The sequence below is a fragment of the Globicephala melas genome, chromosome X (genome assembly GCF_963455315.2).
Source record: "Globicephala melas chromosome X, mGloMel1.2, whole genome shotgun sequence".
Classification (NCBI taxonomy): domain Eukaryota; kingdom Metazoa; phylum Chordata; class Mammalia; order Artiodactyla; family Delphinidae; genus Globicephala; species Globicephala melas.
In genome coordinates this window covers 106,343,778-106,367,022 of record NC_083335.1, presented here as the reverse complement: position 1 = coordinate 106,367,022, position 23,245 = coordinate 106,343,778, and the positions used below count along the sequence as shown (strand labels likewise).

At 38.7% G+C, this 23,245-nt stretch overlaps 1 long non-coding RNA gene across 1 annotated transcript in view; it reads right to left on the bottom strand.

The window, feature by feature from the left end:
* Positions 1-884: 884 nt before the first annotated feature.
* The window catches only part of LOC115845678 (uncharacterized), a 31,336-nt gene continuing 8,975 nt past the window's right edge, over positions 885-23,245 (bottom strand). The window contains exons 3-5 of the long non-coding RNA XR_004036559.3: positions 11,575-11,777; positions 2,299-2,355; positions 885-1,273 (exon numbers count right to left, since the gene is read on the bottom strand). This is a non-coding gene — a long non-coding RNA (uncharacterized lncRNA). The remainder of the gene's footprint in view (positions 1,274-2,298; positions 2,356-11,574; positions 11,778-23,245) is intronic.

The window sequence follows — 23,245 nt, the reverse complement described above, 5'->3', positions numbered from 1 at the left end:
TGCAGGTGTGCCTCCACCTAAGTTAGGCCTCTATATGATGTGAGCAATAAGGTAATTTAATAAGACGCATTTCTATGGAAATAAAAGAAAAACAAGGGTTAACAGTTCGAGCAAATTATAAATTCAGTTTCTGAGTTTGGAGAGCAGCCAATTGAGAACATTTCTAGATTTGAATTCGAAGCATCTTTAGGGAGTGGAATAAGGATGGCAGTTTCAATCTGTGGATTTTCCTGGTTTGCAGCTTAACTGTCTTTGATGTCATCAGGTATCCTACTGAACTTTCTTGAGCAGCCAGCCTTTACAGCAACAAGCATGAAGGTTGTCCATACATGATCTATTGTGGTGATTTCTCTGAAGTTTACAAGTAGATAACGAAACCTCAAAGACAATTAACAGGACTAGAATTTGATAAAGAATACACCATACTTTTCTATACTTACCTGGTAGGAGAGATACCATGATAACCATAGTTTTCTAGTGAAACGATTTTTTCCATAGTCATCCCACTTTTATCAAAATACTTATAGTGAAACTAATTTGTTTATAAGTCATCTTATTAAACTTGGATAGATTATTTACATAAATGTAGTAAGAATAGTAATTCTATGCAGATTCTCAAACATGACATTTTGGTCAAAGCCTTGGTAATATCCAAGGGGCTTTACTGGCTCCATAAAGTCAACTTTAGTTCTTTAAAATTGCCTGGTAATAAAGAATTTCAGATTAGACCTTTAAAGTCTCTTTAGGCTAAGAAGCCAAGCTAAGGACTTGTTTACTTGTGTCCTGCTACAAGAAGAACAAATTCTTATTGAGTTTATATAAATACATATATTGTCATGAAAAGAAGAGTATTTATTAAGAGTTTCTGAATTCTGGAGGGATTAGGTAGGGAGAAAAAGATAAATGTTTCAACTTTTGTTTACAAAAGTATACTTTCTCAAATTGCTGTCAAGTTATAAATATCAATAGCTTAAAAGAGAGGAGCAAAAGGAGTCCTTTAAATCTGGAAAACAAAACATTAAACAACCAGCAATATTTAAAATGAAGTCATAAAAGTTATAATCATCTTCATCAGTTCATTCAGTCTCCTGTAATTAATTTTTGTTTTGCTTCATCTTGGGTTAGTAGCTTTATGAATCAATCACTTTTCCAGTAGAGTCTTAGAAATTCTTACCCAGTTCAGTGTTATGATCTTAAAGTTATCAGAAACTTGTATTCTAGAGTACTTGTTAATATCTTTTCCATAAATCTCTTTGAAGATGAAGCATTTTGCCTGTAGATGATTACAAGTGCTTTCAGAGAGGAATCAAGAGTAAAACAATAACTGTGACAAAAGACTTAAAAACATCCATGGTTAAAGATCTAGTGAGAATTCACCAAAAAATGATGCCCAAATTATTATTTTGTGACATACAATATTATAAAATAATCACTGGAATTTTGACTGATAACATTATACAAGGACATATCAGGATTTTAGGAATTTCATATAATTTCTAGAACACATATTAATAATATATACTGTATATGTAAATATACATATTATTATACATATACATATATATACATGTATGTATATATACATATATATAATATATATAATTATTATACATATAATATATATATGTAAATATAATCTAAGAAGGTCAAACATTACTTTTTATTTGACAATGTTTGCCATGCAATTTAATATCAAATAAGCCTAAATAAACTGAGATTTCTCTTTTATAAGGAGAAAGAGCAAATTTTTTCAGAACTTCCAGGGGCCCTCTGGAAAATTCCAAAGTTAGTTTGAGGTCAAAAAGACTTCATTCAGAATTTGATTTGGGGAAGTTTGTTAAAAATGTCAAAAGATTTGAAACCCTTGATCAATTAGGAGTGTAAGTCACTATGACATAACACTTAGTTATCTGTTCACCAAAGTGATAACTGAAAGATTTCAAAGGCAAATATAGGAAGTTATATAGTTGTAAAAAACCTTAGCTCTTAAAATTGAAAAAACTCAGTTTTCCTAATTAAAGATCTGATAAAGACAATGTGGAACACAGGAAATATTTCCCATGACACGGAATCCTTGTTTCCTAGGCAGATTACATTAAAGGTAAAGAAAAACCTTTTATAATATTTTATTAAGAACAGACCCATAATCTAAGAAATTTTGTGATTTTAACAGAGAGAAAATTAAACTCTAGTTTTGTATCAGTACATTACTGGGCTCATTTTAAAAATCCTTGTAAATAAATCTATTCAATTTTAGCCAGCTGTGACCTCACAACATAAAATTTCTCTTCCACAAACCTTTTGCATCTTTCTATATTCATTAAGGTTTTGCCTTCCTCTTTTTCCTTTCTTCTTCTGAAAAAAAAAACAGTCATTTTATTTTACACATTACTCTCTTTCTCCTTAACAAAAACACATCCTATATTCCTTGCATACTCCTCATATGAAAATACATTTTATTGTAAATCAACTACAATTTTTTTAAATTACAAGTTCAAACCTCATAATAAGGATCACTTTGATGTTCCATATCCCTAGAATCAGCAATATTTTCACTATTATATTGATTTCTTCCAATCAATGTGAGGGAGAGCAATGTCAGTTTTCATTTCTTTGAATCAAAGTACAAAACTGCAGGGCAGAATAGTCTAACAAATAATGTTCATGTGCTGTTGGTTGTCAAAGAGAAGAGTTAGAGGGAAAGAGAAAACCAGACATCAGCTCCTCTCCCTAAAATACACTAAACAACCAGCTCAGGTGGTTTTGTGTCCTGTTCACTTGTGCAGTAACTATTGCTCGTATCCATGCCATGTAAACTCAGTCTATTATTTTCAGGATGTAGAACACACCTCTACATCCTTAGCAAGGAAACAGAAGAGCCAGTCTCATAATGAATGAGTGCTTTGGCACTTGTTAGGGGTTTGTATCCTCGGGTTTAGATCAATGAGTTCATTAATTTCCTAATGCTAGATATTCAGGGGCTTTATGGAGAATGAATAGAAGTTCTGTTGACAGAATTAAAGGCTATGTAGCTGTGACAAAATTAAGAATGTCTCAGTTCTACTCTGTTTTTGGAATCTGAAGGGAGAAGAAAGTATGTAGAAAAAATATGCAAACACTTCCTGAAAACTGTTTGTTCCTTTTTTATTCAAATATTTTATGGAGTTGTTTTTTATGAAGAAATGAAATAAATCTGTACTGATATTTTTTTAAATCCAATTTTCTTCCCTTTCTTTGTATACAAAGTTGTTTTCCTTCACTCTTTATTGTTTCTAGTAGCTCTATTTTTACATATGAAAATTACAAAGCAGGAAGTAGTGAACTATCTATCATATATTAGCACCCTATGGTAAATTAGCAAATTTATAAATACATAATGATAAAAACTTATATTTTTTAGAAACACGTTTTTCATAGTACAATATTTAATGTGGTTTTAATGTGGCAAAAGACATATTTATTTATTTATTTATTTATTTATTTATTTATTTTTATTTTTTTTTATTTTTTTTTTTTTTGCGGTACGCGGGCCTCTCACTGCTGTGGCCTCTCCCGTTGTGGAGCACAGGCTCCAGACGCGCAGGCTCAGCGGCCATGGCTCACGGGCCCAGCCGCTCCGCGGCATGTGGGATCCTCCCAGACCGGGGCACAAACCCACGTCCCCTGCATCGGCAGGCGGACTCTCAACCACTGCGCCACCAGGGAAGCCCGACATATTTATTAATAGACCCAAATATCTTTGTCTCTGTAAAAATTAAGAAAAATAAATAAATTTAAATTTATGTTTAGTGATCAATGTCTCAGTAAATTATCTTATTTGGAAATGATCTAGACAATAAATGTTCATTATTTAGCTTAGCTTAGTATAAACTTTTATTTTATTTACATTTATTTAACTTACTTGTTTTTAACAATTATGCTTAGATTAGCCATCAAACAGCTAGCCATCATCTTAAGTTATTGTTTTTTGTTTTTTGTTTGTTTGTTTGTTTTTGTTTTGCGGTACGCGGGTCTCTCACTGTTGTGGCCTCTCCCGTTGCAGGGCACAGGCTCCGTATGTGCAGGCTCAGTGGCCATGGCTCACGGGCCCAGCCGCTCCGGCATGTGGGATCTTCCCCAACCAGGGCACGAACCCGTGTCCCCTGCATCGGCAGGCGGACTCTCAACCACTGCGCCACCAGGGAAGCCCTTAAGTTATTTTGTAACATAGAGATAGCATGAGCCTATTTGACAAATAAACCAAGGTAGAAAAAGCTATATGTTTGTATTACATTTAATATTGACAATTCCAAAGACAAGGCTGTTTTTATTAAACCAACAAACTTAAACTAACTTTTATTTAACAAAGATTATCCTGATCATGTGAACTTGAAAACAGTTGGATTAGGGTTTCCATTTCTGAGAGTTTTAGGAATATTTAATTTATACATGCACTTATTTCTCTTTAAGCCAACTAAGTAGAATTCTTTTTAAAATATCAGGGGCAGAGTCAAGATGGCAGTGTGGGAAGATGTAGAGTTAGCGTCTCCCCACAACTAGGGCGCCTGCCGGCCGCTGGTGGGGAGACCCGCAAGGAGACAGGAGGAACCCTAAAGTGAACCAGTAGGACGTAGAGGTACTGAGCAGGGAGGAGAAGTGGAAGCCAGACAGAATCAGTGCCCCTGAGGCCAGGGAGATCAGGAGAAGCAGGCGGTAGGGGCCCTCCCAGACCAGAGAAGCAGGACAGGAGGGCGTTTACCCCACCCACTCGAGCCCAGGGAGCCTGCTGGGCTCCTAGGTGAGGTCCCCTGCCTTCTGAGACCAGGGGTTGGGGGGGCACACCTGGGCCCCTTCTGTTCCTTGATCCTAAGCCCCAATCCCCACAGCCCCCAAGGCCTTTTCCAGCCCTGTGGGTCCTGAGCATTGCCCCTGCCCACCGCCCAAACCTCACCCTTGCTTAGGCCCTGCCCTCCACAGCCAAGGCCTTCCCCCACCTTTTTTTTCCCCCCTCCTCCTCTTTTTTACTAGTAGTTCTGTACTACTAGTAAAACTACTGGTACTGTAGTTCTTTCCGGTTGTTGATTCATCTATATTTTTACTTTTATATTCTTCATAACATATCTGTTAGTTTCCTAGTCTAATTTTATATTTCACTTTGTTATTGGGGTTTTTTTTGTTTTTTTGCTTTTTCTGCCGCTCCAGATGGCTTGCGGGATCTTGGTTCATGAGCCCAGAATTGGGCCTAAGCTCCTGCGGTGGGAGCTCCGAGTCCAAACCACTGGACTAACAGAGAACCTCAGACCCTAGGGAATATTCATTGGAATGAGGTCTCACAGAGTTCCTCATCTCAGCACCAAGACCCATCTCTACCCAATAGCCTACAAACCCCAGGGTTGGAAACCTCAGGCCAAACAACCAGTAAGACAGGAACACAATCCCACTCATAAAAAAAAAAAGAGAGAGACACGGCAAAAAAAAATATCACAGATGAAGGAGCAAGGTAAAAACCTACAAGACCAAATAAATGAAGAGGAAATAGGCAATCTACCTGAAAAAGAATTCAGAGTAATGATAGTAAAGATCATCCAGAATCTCAGAAATAGAATGGAGGCACAGATTGAGAAAATACAAGAAATGTTTAACACAGATCTAGAAGAACAAACAAACAGAGATGAACAACGTAATGACTGAAATGAAAAATACACTAGAAGGAATCAAAAACTGAGGCAGAAGAACAATAAGTGAGCTGGAAGACAAAATGGTGGAAATAACTGCCAAGGAGCAGACTAAAGAAAAAAGAATGAAAAGAATTGAAGACAATTTCAGAGACCTCTGGGACAACAATAAATGTACCAACATTCGAATTATAGGGGTCCCAAAAGAAGAGGAGAAAAAGAAAGGGCCTGAGAAAATATTTGAAGAGATTATAGCTGAAAACTTCCCTAACATGGGAGAGAAAATAGTCATTCAGGTCCAGGAAGCACAGAGAGTCCCATATAGGATAAACCCTAGGAAAAACACACCAAGACACATATTAATCAAACTAATAAAAATTAAACTCAAAGAAAAAATATTAAAAGCAGCAAGGGAAAAACAAAAAATAACATACAAAGGAATCCCCATAAGTTATCAGCGGGTTTTTCAGTGGAAACTCTACAGGCCAGAAGGGAGTGGCAGGATATACTTAAAGTGATGAAAGAGAAAAACCTACAACCAAGATTACTCTAGCCAGAAAGGATCTCATTCAGATTTGACGGAGAAGTCAAAAGCTTTTCAGACAAGCAAAAGCTAAGAGAATTCAGCACCACCAAACCAGCTTTACCGCAAATGCTAAAGAAACTTCTCAAAGAGGGAAACACAAGAGAAGAGAAAGACCCACAAAAACCAACCCAAAACAACTAAGAAAATGGTAATAGGAACATACGTATCGATAATAACCTTGAATGTAAATGGATTAAATGCCCCAATGAAAAGACAGAGACTGGCTGAATGGATACAAAAACAAGACCCATATATATGCTGTCTCCAAGAGACCCACTTCAGACCTAGGGACACATACAAACTGAACATGAAGGGATGGAAAAAGATATTCCATGCAAATGGAAATCAAAAGAAACCTGGAGTAGCAATACTCATATCAGATAAAATAGACTTTAAAATAAAGTTTGCTACAAGAGACAAGGAGGGACACTATATAATGATCAAAGGATCAATCCAAGAAGAAGATATAACAATTATAATTGTTTATGCACCCAACATAGGAGCACCTCAATACATAAGGCAAATGCTAACAACCAGGAAAGGAGAAATCAACAGTAACACAGTAATAGTAGGGTACCTTAACACACCACTTACACCAATGGACAGATCATCCAAACGAAAAATAAATAAGGAAGCACAAGCTTTAAATGATACAATAGACCAGATAGATCTAACTGATATTTATAGAACATTCCACCCAAAAGTGGCAGAATACACTTTCTTCTCAAGTGCACATGGAACATTCTCCAGGATAGATCACATTTTGGGTCAAAAATCAAGTCTTGGAAAATTTAAGAATATTGAAATCATATCAAGCATCTTTTCTGACCACAACGCTATTAGATTGGAAATCAATTACATGAAAAAACTGTAAAAAACACAAATACACGGAGGCTAAACAGTGCACTACTAAATAACCAAGAGATCACTGAAGAAATCAAAGAAGAAATAAAAAAAACATAGAAACAAATGACAATGAAAACACAACGACCCAAAACCTATGTGATGCAGCAAAAGCAGTCCTAAGAGGGAAGTTTATAGCAATACAATCTCACCTCAAGAAACAAGAAAAATCTCAAATAAACAATCTAACCCTACACTTAAAACAACTAGAGAAAGAAGAACAAAGAAAACCCAAAGTCAGTAGAAGGAAAGAAATCATAAAGATCAGAGCAGAAATAAATGAAATAGAAACAAATAAAACAATAGCAAAGATCAATAAAACTAAAAGCTGGTTCTTTGATCAGATAAACAAAATTGATAAACCCTTAGCCAGACTCATCAAGAAAAAAAGGGAGAGGACGCAAATCAATAAAATTAGAAATGAAAAAGGAGAAATCACAACTGACACTGCAGAAATACAAAGGATTATAAGATACTACTACAAGCAACTATATGCCAATAAAGTGGACAACCACAAAGAAATGGACAAATTCTTGGAAAGGTACAATTTTCCAAGACTGAACCGGGAAGAATTAGAAAATATAAACAGGCCTATCACAAGTAATGAAATTGAAACTGTAATTTAAAATCTTCCAACAAACAAAAGTCTAGGACGAGATGGCTTCACAGGCAAATTCTATCAAACATTTAGAGAAGAGCTAACACCAATCATTCTCAAAATCTTCCAAAAAATTGCAGAGGGAGCAATTCATTCCATGAAGCCACCATCACCCTGATACCAAAACCAGTAAATGATATCACAAAACAAGAAAATTACAGACCAATATCACTGATGAACATAGATGCAAAAATCCTCAACAAAATACTAGCAAACAGAATCCAACAGCACATTAAAAGGATCACACACCATGATCAAGTGGGATTTATCCTAGGGATGCAAGCATTCTTCAATATATGCAAATCAATGTGATACACCACATTAACAAATTAAGGAATAAAAACCATATGATCATCTCAATAGATGCAGAAAAGGCTTTTGACAAAATCCAACACCCATTTATGAAAAAAACTCTCCAGAAAATGGGTATAGAGGGAACCTACCTCAACATAACAAAGGAAATATATGACAAACCCACAGCAAACGTCATTCTCAATGGTGAAAAACTGAAAGCATTTCCATTAAGATCAGGAACAAGACAAGGATGTCCACACTCACCACTCTTTTCAACACAGTTTTGGAAGTCCTAGCCACAGCAATCAGAGAAGAAAAAGAAATAAAAGGAATGCAAATTGGAAAAGAAGAAGTAAAACTGTCACTGTTTGCCAATGACATGATACTATACATAGAAAATCCTAAAGATACCACCAGAAAACTACTAGAACTAATCAGTGAATTTGGTAAGGTTGCAGGATACAAAATTAATGCACAGAAATCTCAGGCACTCCTATACACCAACAACGAAAAATCAGAAAGAGAAATTAAGGAAACACTCCCATTAACCATTACAACAAAAAGAATAAAATACCTAGGAATAAACCTGCTTAAGGAGGCAAAAGACTTGTACTAAGAAAACTATAAAACACTGATGAAAGAAGTCAAAGATGACATAAACAGATGGAGAAATATACCATGTTCTTGGATTGGAAGAATCAATATTGTGAAAATGACTATACTACCCAAAGCAATCTACAGATTCAACACAATCCATACCAAACTACCAATGACATTCTTCACAGAATTAGAATAAAAAATTTTACAATTTGTATGAAAACACAAAAGACCCCGAATAGCCAAAGCAATCCTGAGAAAGAAAAACGGAGTTGGAGGAATCAGGCTCCCTGACTTCAAACTATACCACAAAGCTACAGTAATCAAGACAGTATGGTACAGGCACAAAAACAGAAATATAGATCAATGGTACAAGATAGAATGCCCAGAGATAAACCCACGCACCTATGGTCACCTAATTTATGACAAAGGAGGCAAGAACATACAATGGAGGAAAGACAGCCTCTTCAATAAGTGGTGCTGGGAAAACTGGACAGCTACATATAAAAGAATGAAATTAGAACACTACCTAACATCATACACAAAAATAAGCTCCAAATGGATTAAAGACTTAAATGTAAGACCAGACACTATAAAACTCTTAGAGGAAAACATAGGAAAAACACTCTTTGACATAAACCACAGCAAGATCTTTTTCGACCCACCTCCTAAAGTAATGGAAATAAAAACAAAAATAAACAAATGGGACTTAATTAACCTTAAAAGCTTTTGCATAGCAAAGGAAACCATAGACAAGACAAAAACACAACCCTCACAATGGGAGAAACTATTTGCAAATGAAACAACAGACAAAGGATTAATCTCCAAAATATACAAACAGCTCATGGAGCTAGCTCAATATCAAAAAAACAAACAATTCATTTAAAAAATGGTCAGAAGACCTAAATAGACATCTCACCAAGGATGACATACAGATGGCCAAGAGGCACATGAAAAGATGCTCCACATCACTAATTACTAGAGAAATGCAAGTCAAAACTACAATGAGGCATCAACTCACGCCAGTCAGAATGGCCATTATCAAAATATCTAGAAACAATAAATGCTGGAAAGGGTGTGGTGTAAAGGGAATCCTCCTGCACTGTTGGTAGGATACAACCACTATGGAAAACAGTATGGAGGTTCCTTAAAAAACTAAAAATAGAACTACCATATGACCCAGCAATCCCACTACTGGGCACATACCCTGAGAAAACCATAATTCAAAAAGAGACATGTACCACAGTGTTCATTGCAGCACTATTTACAATAGCCAGGCCATGGAGCCAACCTAAATGTCCATCAACAGATGAATGGATAAAGAAGATATGGCACATATATACAATGGAATATTACTCAGCCATAAAAAGAAATGAAATTGAGTTATTTGTAGTGAGGGGATGGACCTGGAGTCTGTCATACAGAGTGAAGTAAGTCAGAAAGAGGAAAACAAATACCATATGCTAACACATATATATGGAATCTAAAAACAAAAATGGTACTGATGAACCTAGTTGCAGGGCAGGAATAAAGTGACAGACATAGAAAATGGACTTGACGACATGGGGTGGGAGGGCGAAGCTGGGGCGAAGTGAGAGTAGCATCAACGTATATACACTACTGAATGTAAAATAGTTGGCTGGTGGGAAGCAGCAGCATAGCACAGGGAGATCGGCTCGGTGCTTCGCCATGACCTAGAGGGGTGGGAGAGGGAGGATGGGAGGGAGGCTCAAGAGGGGGGGATATGGGGACATGTGTATGCATATGGCTGATTTGCTTTGTTGTGCAACAGAAACTAACACGGTATTGTGAAGTAATTATACTCCAATAAAGATCTATTAAAAAAATATCATGTAGGGCTTCCCTGGTGGCACAGTGGTTGAGAGTCTGCCTGCCGATGCAGAGGACACGGGTTCGTGCACCGGTCTGGGAAGATCCCACATATCGCGGAGCGGCTGGGCCCGTGAGCCATGGCCACTGAGCCTGCGCGTCGGGAGCCTGTGCTCCACAACAGGAGAGGCCACAACAGTGAGAGGCCCGTGTACCACAAAAAAAAATAAATAAATAAAATATCATATATACATGGGAATTCCCTGGCGGTCCAGTAGTTATGACTCGGGGCTTTTACTGCCAAGGGCCCGGGTCCAACCCCTGGCTGGGGAACTAAGATCCCACAAGCTGCACGGGGCGGCCAAAAAAATATCATATATGTATATATAATATACATACATATATGGATATACATAAACATGTAGACAGAGACAAAGGTCTTATAGTTTTTAATTTTAGCCATATCTCAGGTATAATAATACAAAACTCAAAAGAATCTGGATCCAAATTGTTTTTCTGGCCGACAGACTAATTTAAGGTTACCTGCTCAGATGGCCAAAGTTTTTTAATGAAGATTTTGTGCGTGTGTGTGTGTGTGTGTGTGCGCGCGCACACGCACACGCGCACTGTAAGGATTCTTTTAGAAAAGCTATTTTTAGAGTCATTTTGTCTCTTAGAAACTTCTGCATACCAATCAAAGAGTATCTTCCATCGTCTCTGAGAGGTTTGCAATCCTCTTTTCAAGGGCACTCCGTAAAGTGGACTATCTTATCTAAGTTAAAATTTCCCCGAAGTGGCCACTACAATTCCAAATTATCCTTTGTAAAGTTCATCCATTTTGCCAGAAAGGCACAAGATCCTGGTCCATAGTAGGTATACATACAAGAAGCAAGAGTTTTTAAGGGAGGAGGAGAATGAGATTTAGATGAGGTGGAACCTATCTCTTCCTCTAGATTCCCTGAAACAATCTGTGAGGAGCTCAGTAATCCTACCATTGCCTAAATCCCAGGGAATCACAAGTTTCTCCCCTTTCAGACAGAAGGGTGACTTACCAAGAAGCTTCAACAAACAGAATACGGGTATGCACAATAAATTCCGAGAGCTCAACATGCAAAGAGAGCAACATTCAGGCTGACTGCAAGGTTGGCAAGAAAGTGGTGAGCTCAATGGGCCCAGTGGGTACCAGCACGTGGTTGCTCACTGGCCTCAGAGTTGTTGAGGGTCTTCTTTGGATACCACTTCTGATGTCAGAAAACTGTCAAAAATCCAGAAATAACATAATCAAAACCACCAAATCAATAAATAGTATTTAGTAAGAGTTTGTTGTGTATATAAAAACAGGAACTGGGAGCTTCCAGAGTCAAAGATGGATATGAAGGTCACAGGCATTAAACTACAGCAAGGCTTATAAAGTGAAAATGAGAGGAAAAAAAAGTGAAAATGAGAAAGTTATTAACGTTTACAATGACTGGTTATTACAATGGGGGGTTCTAGATGGCAGGGGATTGGTTAAAAGTGATTACCTCATACCATTTTAAAGACCATGACTTAAGGTTTCTTTTTTATGACTGTCAGAGGTATTTACAAGAAATAACCTAGGTTAAGTTTCATTTATGTTCATGAAATAAGCTAGATTTAGTTGAGCTTACTGGCTTAAATGGTTTTGTCTGCTCAGGGAATTCTCAAGTCCAGTCTCCATTTTGTATTTAATTTTAACCACACACACACACACACACACACACACACACACACTGAGAGCAATCTGCTTTAATGTACTAGAATAAATGTCTCAGGCCAAGCCTGCCAGAGTTTGGTTTTGCTATTAAAGGGCACATTCAGGGCCCCTCAACGTACTGAAATCTAGTGTTGGGAAACTACGGAAACAGTGTCACTCGCAGGAAGCCCAAATTGAATATTTAGTGATTGGAGCTGCTCCAATTCTAACTGAAGTCTGTGCCTTCCTGTATGGGACTATAAGCGTTGAGAAACACTCTGGGTGAGGGAGTGGGTAGGACAGAATCAGAGAGGGGTTCACTACTGATGAGGCGTATGCGGGAGACTCAGAAGTCTGTTCAATCATTCCCGGACCGAGAGCCCCATGGAAATCAAGCTGCTTTGAGCGCTTCCTCGTCATGCCCGCAGTGAACCTGCAGATTCTCTGCCTTCCAGCCCCGCCAGCCCACACCACTGAGAACTATCGTCAGCCCATCCGGTCACCGCCAGTTCTCGCACTTTCCCTCCCTAATGCTGACGCCACCATCAACAGGTCTCCGCCCCACGTGCCTCCCCACTTCATCCTTCGTCACCATAGAAACACACAGAGATTCAATGACGTTTGAGGGACTAAGAATACGGATATGAAAAAAAGCACAGTCTTGCACCAGGAGAGGCACACAGCCTACGAGAGCGAGAACACGGAAACAAATCAATATAATATGACGTTAACTGAGGAATATGCAAAATACTCCTGATACAGCAAGAGTGAATTATTCCTGAACAATGTGATTTGGACAGTATTTTCCTCACCCACTATATTAGCTTCCTATTGCTGCTGTAACAAACTACCACAAACTTAGTGGGTTAAAACAACACAGATTGATTATCTTACAGTTCTGGATGTCAGATGTCTAACACACAACTCAGTGGGCTACAATCAAGGTGTGTTGGCAGGGCTGTTTTCTTTCCTGGAGGCTCTTGGAGAGAAATCATTTTAGAATCCCCTGCAAACCAGTTCTGGGGATAGCTTTTACTTGGCCAAGAGGCTCTTACAGTCTCAGATAAAGTCAAGATAATGAATAGGAGGAATTTTTCTGATGAATTCTATCTTAAATTCTTAAAAAATAATCAATAGAGGGCTTCCCTGGTGGCGCAGTGGTTAAGAATCCGCCTGCCAATGCAGGAGACACGGGTTTTAGCCCTGGTCCGGGAAGATCCCATATGCCGCGAAGCAACTAAGCCCGTGCGCCACAACTACTGAGCCCGCGTGCCACAACTACTGAAGCCCACGCGCCTAGAGCCTGTGCTCTGCAGCAAGAGGCCACCGCAATGAGAAGCCCACGCACCACAACGAAGTGTAGCCCCCACTCATCGCAACTAGAGAAACCCCGAGCACATCAACGAAGACCCAACACAGTCAAAAATAAATATAATAAATAAATTTATTAAAATCAATAGAGCCAATATATTAATTTAATCCATTTATTAAGCACCTACTATATGCCAGGTGCTTTGCTGGGTGCTAAGGCTACAAAGATCAAACAGAGAGAGTTCCTGACCTCTAGGAATCCACCACCCAGAGAGGAAAAAACAGAAATGTGGTCAAACGCACTGTGATAACTGCTCCAGTGAATAATGTGCCATAAGATCTCAGAGGAAGCAATATAAATAATGCATTCTGCTGGTATGCAGTGCTGGAGGAGTCTTGGTGAGGAGACAGGATAGTGGCCTGTAGAGCCACAAGAGAAGGTGACATTTGAGAGTTCTTCCCTTAGAGAAAAAGAGACTAAAAAACCTAAATTGAATTTTCCAGTTTCATAAATACACTTTTTATAAATAGGCTAAGAACGCTTCCCAAATAATTAAATGGGAACGTGTTTGTTCGTTCTTCTGTCTCACATTATCACACATACCTGGCTAATTAAAATATGTCATTTTAGGGACTTCCTGGTGGTGCAGTGGTAAAGAATCCGCCTTCCAATGCAGGGGACGTGGACCCGATCCCTGGTCAGGGAACTAAGATCCCACATGCCACGGGGCAATGAAGCCCACGTGCCACAACTACTGAGCTCGTGCACCTCAACGAGAGAGCCCGTGTGCCACAAACTACAGAGCCCACTCGCCCTGGAGCCCGCGCACCACAACTAGAGAGAGAAAACCTGCATGCCGCAACTAGAGAGAAGCCCACGCGCCACAACGAAGAGCCCACACGCCACAACTAAGACCCAACGCAGCCAAAAATAAAATCAAATAATAAAATAATACTAATAAATAAATCGTTAAAAAAAATAAAATGTCATTTTAATTAAAGGCATCCATGGAAGGTGGCCAGGTATCAATGTACCGATGGCCCAACTGCTCATTTCCTGGCAAGCAAGTTCCCTGAGTAACCTACCAATGTCACCATCATCCCCAACCCAGGTGAAACTTATGCTGGAGGCAACCAGGGCTATGTGTCCTCAGAGGAAATGAGTTGCATAAGCAAGACATCCTTTCGCTGTATTCTCAGAGGACTTAGTTCCACGCCCAGGGAGAAGTAATGTGACTCTCTCAGGATGGTTCAGAGCCAAGCCCCAGACTCCTGAGGGAGATTCATTGCTTGCTAACATGAACTTTGGCCCTGGGTAGACAAATCTCCAAACCATCCCCTTCATACGTCATGTTTGTTCAAGTCAAGACACACGTATCAAATGCCTACTCTATGAGAGAAACTCTGCTTTGATGCTGGAGCCACGAAACTGAAAACGACAGTCTCTGCCACAGAGGGGCTCATGTCTGGCTTCCTGACTCATTTCCCAGATGAGGAAGCTAAGGCTCTGAACTTTCTGGTTTCTTTCTCTGGTCTGTTCATGTCGTACTCTCTTCATTGAGTACTTTCCTCCCTTCCTGGATTCGCAGAGCCCAACTGAAGTCCAACTTCTTCTAAGAGGATTTCCTGACTCCTGTAATCACTAACTTTTACTTTCTCTACATTTCTATTTCACTAAGTCTGTATCTGACAACTTATCACTTAATTATACTTTGCTTTGTATTATTTCTTTAATTATTTAAAGTGTCCATCACGGAACTCCAATGATATTGTAAGCTTCTTGAAGGCAGGAGTCATCATTTAAATTTCGAGTCTGAGCACAAAGTTAATTCTCAATATTTAGTTAAGATTTAACTGATTGGATGATGGAAACCAGCTCTCAAGCAGTAATGGAAGGAGAGGAATGGTAAGCAATGCTCCCACCTTCAAAGGCTGGTTTAGTCCTAACCCAGCCTTCAAAAACCAGCTGCATTGCATTTAAAGAACCTTCCACAAGAGCATAACATAAAAACAAAAGGGTCCACTTTACAGATCATATTCACAATCCATCCAATTAAAGATTGAGTCCATCAGAGTAAAAACAAAAAAAGGATGATTTATTATATGGGAGAACCATGTAAATGTCAACCTCAAAAGCTAGCCTCCCAGCATCCTAAATTTAATTTAACCAATCTATTATCCATGCATTCATCTAAACTCTTTGAGATGTTTTTAAATTAAAAATAACTTTTTTTCTTATTGCCATAAAGGATTGTTTTTTCCCCTCCCTCTCTCATCCCTATTCTTGGGGTCTGGCACCTTCTAGGAAAGCTTGATTAACAGAAGTAGGCATTTAGTAGGGAAAGAGACAGCAACTCTTTGTAACATTACAACGCCTGAAAGCACATGAATGTTGGCAGTGGGAAAGGTCTGATTTTTTGTAACCATGGCAAGGGCCTCTTTCTTTTCTCCCCTCTTCTACTTACTTGCAGGATTCAAGCCCAAGGAAATCCTCAATCCTTTTCTAACCCCTGGCCTGTCTCATCCAGAAGGAACTGGATGACTGACACCCAGCTGAAGGCTATGGAGTGGAAGAAGTCTGAAGGGCTGCGTTTCCCCTGTGGGCTGTAAAAAGGCAAGTCCACTACTTTCTTCTGGTCTGTGTTGCTCTGTGTCTATATTCTTTTCTCCTGTTACAGTAGAGTTTTTCCCCTGGTACTTCGGCAGAACTTTTTCCCTAGTACACTAGGTTCTGGGAAAGGAAAGGGAAAGGGATAGGGATAGGGATAGGAAAAGGAAAGGAAAGGAGAAGCAAAAGCAAAAGCCCCATCAGGAGCAGGTTATCTGCCACTTGCCTATGTGGAGCAAAGGCTTTTCACATCCTTTATACCCCTCTTCCATCCTATAGTCAGCCAGAACCTGGCACATTGTAGGAAGGCATCTGACAGTGATCTCTTTCACTGCAGAGAAGATATCATTGAAGAATTCCAAAGAATTCATAAGGGAGAAGAGGATTCCCATTGGTAGAACCAGAAAAGCTTATCCAGAGTCTTGAAGGTTCTGTCTTTATTTACTGGCTCCTAAACTTGGCACAGTGCCTGATACCCTGTAATTATATAATAATATGGATTGATGAAATGGCTAAATAGCAGTATGATAGCGACCATGTATTGAGTACTTACCTCAGTGCCTAACACGTTGAAAATCTATAATAAATATTTGTTGAACAAAGAGGGAATAGCAGTAAGGATAATATTATTTGTTGAGAACTTATTGCTCAATTATCTTGTTTAATCCTCACAACAACCATAGGAGATCGGTATTCCCATTATTCCCATTTTACAGATAAGGAAAAATAAGGGTTTACAGGCATTAAGTAACTTTCCCAAAAATCAGAATGGCTAGCAAGAACTTCCCAAATAGCTATTACCAGACGTGCAGTCAATGGTGTCCTTCACCAGAGGGCATAGGCTTATACCCCAGACTTGCCCTGAAAAATTGATGATGCGGGTAGATCTGGGGAAGTAGACTCATGATCCCAGCCATGTATAACAGCAATCGCTGTTGGAATCAGGGGATTCTGCACAGTCAGAGGAACCGAACTGGGAAATGAGAAGGCATCTCGAAAACTAGATGATCACAAGGCCTCAAATCATAATCCTCAAGTTCCCCTCTCATGTACATATTCAGCATTTTCTAAGCCTTCAGCCAATATTTCTCCCTTTCTGGTTTGTTTCCCCATGTGGACAAATGTATTCTACATCTAATTTTTACTTTACTAAATTATACAGTAATGACACATGGTTCTAACTTAATGGATGTGTTATCCTCAAATGGCTCCCCAACATACTGTAAACAAAATGTTTTGAAATTTGTCATTTCAGAATCCTATATCTGAATGTTAATTTTCCTAATCTAGGACTCTTTTCTATCTCAAGCCAGTAAATAAGGAAACTCTATTTCTACTTCTTTCCTTTCCACTGTGTTTTGGCAAAAATAGATTCAGAACTTATTACTATTTAATTTGATCCTTTCAGGTGGATCTGAGTCTGTCTCATTTATTGGCTAGATCCTTACATACATATCATTCTTATCCACCCGTTGGTCCTGTCCACCATGGAAACAGTAAGTGATAAGGGGACAGAAACAAGCATGAAATTCAAAACCAGATGCAACCTGGTACTGGGGCTACAGGGCCCTTATTTTCTGTAACTGGGGTGGACCATTCCTACTTGCCTGTTCTTGGTATAATACAGTAACGTTAAAGTCAAGATTGGGAGAAAAGACATATCTGGTAAATACTTACCAAAAAAAAGCTGTATTAGCTGTATTTATTTCATAAAAATGTACTTTAAATAAAAAACCACTATAAAAATAAAGAGGCACAAACGTGAGAATAGAAAAAATTCACCATGAAAATATAAAAATTCTGAACTTGCTTGAATTGGCAATTCAATAGAAGAAAAAATATATGGCCAATAAACATATGAAAAGATCAATATCACATTAATAAAATTCAAACCACAATAAGATACCATTTTATACCCATCAGATAAGCAAAAACCATGAAGTGAAATTACCAACTATTGGTGAGGATGGAGAGCGCTAAGAACTCTCATTCACTGCTGGTAGAAGTTGTGAATGGCAGAATCACTTTGGAGAACAATTTGGCTCTATTTCATAAAGTTGAATCCAAATATTATATGCTTTGACCCAGCATTCCAGTCCTTGGCAAGTACCCTATAAATTACTGCTCCTGTACTCAAGGACATATACAAGAATGTTCATAATAGCATTGTTTGAAATGGCAGGTAGGGAAAAAAGGAAACAATCTAAATGTCCATGAATAGGAAATTTTTTTAACCTTGAATCCTCTGAGGATGATTTTTTTTTTTTTGTCTGTGTTGGGTCTTCGTAGCTGCACATGGGCTTCTCACTGCAGTGGCTTCTCTTGTTACAGAGCATGGGCTTTAAGTGCACAGGCTTCAGTGGTTATGGCACGTGGGCTCAGTAGTTGTGGCTCGTGGGCTCTAGAACACAGGCTCAGTAGTTATGGCGCACAGGCTTAGTTGCTCCGCGGCATGTGGGATCTTCCCGGACCAGGGCGTGAACCGGTATCCCCTGCATTGGCAGGCGGATTCTCAACCACTGCACCACTAGGGAAGCCCCTGAGGATGAATCTGAATCCAATTCATTCATAATACATTGCACAAATCACGGTTTCAAGGTCAGGACTTTTTTTTTTTGATAGATTTCAATGTTTATAATTTAATATTTCCTTCTTGTATCCCTTTCACACATATGAATAAGCCTAAACATTCCAAATAGGGAAAACATGCACTATTGGATTATTAACTGGAGAAAGCTGTGTAGCTCTCTGTCTTCCACAATGGCTCACAGGGTTGAAATGCCTTGTTGAATTTACCATGGTTCAGGTACTAGCCCTGAGATGTGCAAGTCAGAAACTTGAGTTGTCACTTCACTAAAGGTGAATCTATGTCCTTAGGAAGACTCACATCAACCAAGAGACTGATACATGAAATAAGAATATCAATTTCTTAATTCATAATTAGATGTGAGACTGCTTGGGGGGCATGAGAAACCCGGTCATAATCAGAAAATTTACTGATAAGCAAGGAATCAGTTGCATTCAGCTAAGACACATTCACTAGAATGTAAGCGCCATGAGGACATTTTTGTCTGATTTTTCCACTGCTAAAATTCCAGCGTCTATAAAAACACCTGATTCAATAAAAATCTATTAAATGAATGAATAAGGAGAAACGTAAGTATCCATCTCCACAATATGCAAAGACTGATCTCAAGATTCAGCTACTGGAGTTCTTGCATCAGGGTATTCTGATTCCACTACAGTGCCAGAGCAGGAGGCGCCAATTTTGGCGTCTGGGATTCTTTTCCTATGCTTCCAGGACTGATCCTAGTAGATACATTTAGTTGCCTAGACTACAGCTATTCCCTTCTAATTCCTTGCTAACAGCATTCCAATTTTGTTCAGGGCAGCAACGTGCTCAACCTCAAAGAACGAATCACAATTCATCTTGGCCAAACATAGCATCTCTGTTCCCCTGTGCCAAATACTCACTGTCCCAGCCTCCCTTGCAGCCATGGGTAGCCGTATTACCCAGTACTGTCCAATAAGACATAAAGGGAAGACTTCTGGAGTATTCTAGTAAAGATGTTCCTTTCCAGATAAAAAGACAGAGCCTCAGCCAGAGAAAGATATTAGCTCCTGACCTTTCCTCCCTGTTTAGGATGCAGATGTGAGGAAACGATGCTCGGAGCTACTGCAGCCCTTTTATGTTCAAGAGATGAGTTGAGAATAATTGGCAGAGTGGAAGAGTTTCAAAAGCCCAGTTCCTCTGTAACATGGTTAATTGCTGAACTAGCCCGGAAACTGGCTACCTCCAGTCTTCTAATTGAGTTTTTTAAGTTTTCATGGCTTTAGCTACTGTAAGTAGGTTATTCTGTTAGTTGTAGTCAAAAGCATTCCTAACTGATACAATGATTAAGGTTGTTATAAGATATACCTTTTCTCTTTAGGTATGTTAATACAGTCAGTCAGTTTATAGTCAAATATTAACTGGCCTAGGATACAATTTGAATATCTCTGCTCGATTTTAAATTTCACTTTCAGAGCCTATCCTAATCTCACTGATTTCTAATGCCACTACCCAATGTGACAGCACTGAGCACCTCAGGTCTCCTTTTCCCAACACTCCTTTGCCTGATCTGTTCCTTCTTTCAAATGTATCCAAGTTGTGCCAGGTTGCTGGCACTTCTGAACCAAAATAATCTCTTTTATCATGATAAACAGAAACTGATTTCAATGCTGAATGAATCAGAATATAGTTGATGTTATCAACAAAAGCTACTGAATTCCATTTGTGGGAATCTGGATATCATGCTTATTTATTCTTTATTTCATTCCTTTTTTTTTTTTTTTTTTTGCGGTACGCGGGCCTCTCACTGCTGTGGCCTCTCCTGTTACGGAGCACAGGCTCCAGACGCGCAGGCTCAGTGGCCATGGCTCACGGGCCCAGCCACTCGGCGGCATGCGGGATCCTCCCAGACCGGGGCACGAACCCGTGTCCCCTGCATCGGCAGGCAGACTCTCAACCACTGCTCCACCAGGGAAGCCCTCATTCCATTTTTGAGAGGTAAATATAAAATGTTTTAGGTGTTTCCTTTGGTGATTTCTTTTTTTTTTCATTTCTTAGTTAAGTGGTTTATTAATATTCTTTCCCATTTTCATTTTCACTCTCCTTCAACTTAACAAATATACTCCTTGTCCTTAAAAGCAAGCGAAGACCTATCGTTCATATTTTTAAAGGATTCCAAATTTAAGTTACCTTTAGGAGAAAAAAACAGTCCTTAGTGTTCAAATATACAATTTGAACAAATTGCTTTATTTCCCCTCCCTACTCCTTTTGTGATTTCTTACCTGATAGGTATAAGATATCAGAAACAACAGCAGTCCCACACTTCCTGTTTGTCCCATCTGTTCTTTATTCCTTTTTTCCTCTTTTCCTCTCTTCCCTTGGATTATTTTTTATGAACCCATTTTATCTCCTCTATTGACTTATTAGTTATTCCTTTTTAAGAAATTTAGTCGTTGCTCTGAGCTTTACAATATATAACTTTAACTTATCACAGTTTACTTTAAAGGTTATAGCATTTAACATATAATGTAAGAATCATATAACAATATACGTCCATCCCATCTCTCCCATTCTTTGTGCTCTTGTGCTCATACATTCTACTTCTACAAATGTTATAAATCCCATAATATACTGTTGTTTCTCTTACTTTAAGTAGTTAAGTATCTTTTAAAGACATTAAAAGATGATACAAATAGATGGAGAGATATACCATGTTCTTGGATTGGAAGAATCAACATTGTGAAAATGACTCTACTACACAAAGCAATCTACAGATTCAATGCAATCCCTATCAAACTACCACTGGCATTTTTCACAGAACTAGTACAAAAAATTTCACAATCTGTATGGAAACACAAAAGACCCCGAATAGCCAAAGCAATCTTGAGAACGAAAAACGGAGCTGGAGGAATCAGGCTCCCTGACTTCAGACTATACTACAAAGCTACAGTAATCAAGACAGTATGGTACTGGCAAAAAAACAGAAAAATAGATCAATGGAACAGGATAGAAAGCCCAGAGATAAACCCACGCACATATGGTCACCTTATCTTTGATAAAGGAGGCAAGAATATACAGTGGAGAAAAGACAGCCTCTTCAATAAGTGGTGCTGGGAAAACTGGACAGCTACATGTAAAAGTATGAAATTAGAACACTCCCTAACACCATACACAAAAATAAACTCAAAATGGATTAAAGACCTAAATGTAAGGCCAGACACTATCAAACTCTTAGAGGAAAACATAGGCAGAACACTCTATGACATACATCACAGCAAGATCCTTTCTGACCCACCTCCTAGAGAGATGGAAATAAAAACAAAAATAAACAAATGGGACCTAATGAAACTTAAAAGTTTTGCACAGCAAAGGAAACTATAAACAAGACCAAAAGACAACCCTCAGAATGGGAGAAAATATTTGCAAATGAAGCAACTGACAAAGGATTAATCTCCAAAATTTACAAGCAGCTCATGCAGCTCAATATCAAAGAAACAAACAACCCAATCCAAAAATGGGCAGAAGACCTAAACAGACACTTCTCCAAAGAAGATATACAGATTGCCAACAAACACATGAAAGGATGCTCGACATCATTAATCATTAGAGAAATGCAAATCAAAACTACAATGAGGTATCATATCACACCTGGCAGAATGGCCATCATCAAAAAATCTATAAACAATAAATGCTGGAGAGGGTGTGGAGAAAAGGGAACCCTCTTGCACTGTTGGTGGGAATGTAAATTGATACAGCCACTATGGAAAACAGTATGGAGGTTCCTTAAAAAACCAAAAATAGAACTACCATATGACCCAGCAATCCCACAACTGGGCATATACCCTGAGAAAACCATAGTTCAAAAAGAGTCATGTACAAAATGTTCATTGCAGCTCTATTTACAATAGCCAGGACATGGAAGCAACCTAATTGTCCATCGACAGATGAATGGATAAAGAAGATGTGGCACATATATACAATGGAATATTACTCAGCCATAAAAAGAAACGAAATTGAGTTATTTGTAGTGAGATGGATGGACCTAGAGTCTGTCATACAGAGTGAAGTAAGTCAGAAAGAGAAAAACAAATACCGTACCCTAAGACATATATACGGAATCTAAAAAAAACAAAAAAGGTCCTGAAGAACCTAGGGGCAAGACAGGAACAAAGACACAGACCTACTAGAGAATGGACTTGAGGATATGGGAGGGAAGGGTAAGCTGTGACAAAATGAGAGAGTGGTATGGACATATATACACTACCAAACGTAAAATAGCTAGCTAGTGAGAAGCAGCCGCATAGCACAGGGAGATCAGCTCGGTGCTTTGTGACCACCTAGAGGGGTGGGATAGGGAGGGTAGGAGGGAGGGAGACACAAGAGGGAAGAGATATGGGAACATATGTATATGTATAACTGATTCACTTTGTTATAAAGCAGAAACTAACACACCATTGTAAAGCAACTATACTCCAATAAAGATGTTTAAAAAATAAAAATAAAATAAAGACATTAAGAACAAGAAAAATGTCTTTTATA